Here is a 2,014-nt window from a genome sequence, read left to right on the forward strand (position 1 = left end):
CCCTGCTGCGCCCATCGCGAGTCTGTGCATGGCTCAATCTTGGGTTATCCTCGACCTCGTCTACGGCGATGGTCATCGATGGTGGTGGTGGGGGTGCGGTTGGGGGCGGCGGCGGATCGAGATCTGAGTGAGGGAGATGGTTGGGGGCGGCGGCTGTGGGTGAGTAGGAGAGAGGGGGACGAGAGGGTGAGGGGTGAGACGGGTTGTGTTAGGGTTAAGTGGGTGAGACCGTGAGGGGTGAGGGCTGCCGTTGGATCCGGGACGATTGGATGGTGCTTGATGCATGATCCGCATGAGATGTCCATGGACCAATCAGAACGCAGCAAACACTTTGAAGACCTCATGAGCATCTAAATTGGTCGTAATCTATTAAAGATAAGTTTTTTACAAGAAAAGCATTTCCTATTTTTCAAGTGTCAAAGATGGTTTTTCTTAAAGGATCTACCAAATATTTGTTGCAAAATGGCACCATACCATTTTTAGAAATTATTAGACCACATTTTATGTCCAATTGATCAGACGGTTGGTTAACAAAACCTTTTCATTCACCTCTCGTGAAAAAGACAAATTTTCGTCAATTTAGTTGGAAGCGGGGCAGATTTGAACTGCAGCTATCTCATAGTTTGATCTTTATTTTTTCCAAAAATCATTTCTAGGTACAAAAGTATCTATTTAATCAGAGAAACACCAAAATTTTACCAAGATTCAACCACTAGTTAGGAGCGGTCATGCTCGCAGTTTTGATCGTATTTTGAAACAGGCATAAAAAATTCAAAAAAAATCAAAAAATTGGAAAACCTTCGCATTGTGTCATTATATGTGACCAAGTTTCCTGGAAAAATAATAAACTTGTAATACGACAATTATTTTAAAAAAGTGTTCTCAGAAATTCGATATCATGCGTGAAGATTCATGGCTTTCAAGCCAAATGATCAATCTTATGGCCACATTCATGGCATAGTTTGTTCAAATGATCTCATATTGTGCACAAGGGTGCATCTTGGAATTCCAAAAAATGTTGCCTAAGGGAGTTTTCATTTTGTTTGCACGAAAAATCGATTTTCCATTTTCCGAGTGCCCGAAATTAGTTTTTTTGTGAAGGACCTACCATATATTTTTTCGCAAAATTGGATCAAATCAATTTTCTAAAATAGTAGGCCATATTTAATGCACAATTGACAAAATAGTTGGGTGTCAAAAGTTTTGATCCACCTCTGGTGAAAAAGACAAATTCCCGTCGATTCAACTAGAAGCGAGTCAAATTTGAACTGCAGCTGCCTCATAGTTTGCTCTTTATTTTTTCCAAAAATCATTTCTAGGTACATAAGTATCTATTTAATCAGAGAAATATCAAAAGTTTTCCAAGATTCAACCACTAGATAGGAGCGGTCATGCCCGCCGTTTTGACCGTATTTTCAAACGGGCATAAAAATTTCAAAAAAAATCAAAAAATTGGAAAACCTTCGCATTGTGTCATTATATGTGACCAAGTTTTCAGGAAAAATAATAAACTTGTAATACGGTAATTATTTTAAAAAATGTTCTCAGAAATGAGCTATCATGCATGAAGATTCATGGCTTTCAAGCCAAATGATCAATCTTATGGCCACATTCATGGCATAGTTTGTTCAAATGATCTCATATTGTGCACAAGGGTGCATCTTGGAATTCCAAACAGTGTTGCCTAAGAGAGTTTTCATTTTCTTTGCACGAAAAATCGATTTTCCATTTTCCGAGAGTGAAATGAGTTTTTTTGTGAAGGACCTACCATATATTTGTTGCAAAATTGGATCAAGTCAATATTCTAAAATACCAGGACATATTTAATGCACAATTGACAAAATGGTTGGATGTCAAAAGTTTTGATCCACCTCTGGTGAAAAAGACAAATTCCCGCTGATTCAGCTGGAAGCGGGTCAAATTTGAACTGCAGCTGCCTCATAGTTTGCTCTTTATTTTTTTTCCAAAAATCATTTCTAGGTACATAAGTATCTATTTAATCAGAGAAACGTCA

This window comes from Triticum dicoccoides, chromosome 5A (genome assembly GCF_002162155.2).
Source record: "Triticum dicoccoides isolate Atlit2015 ecotype Zavitan chromosome 5A, WEW_v2.0, whole genome shotgun sequence".
NCBI lineage: Eukaryota > Viridiplantae > Streptophyta > Magnoliopsida > Poales > Poaceae > Triticum > Triticum dicoccoides.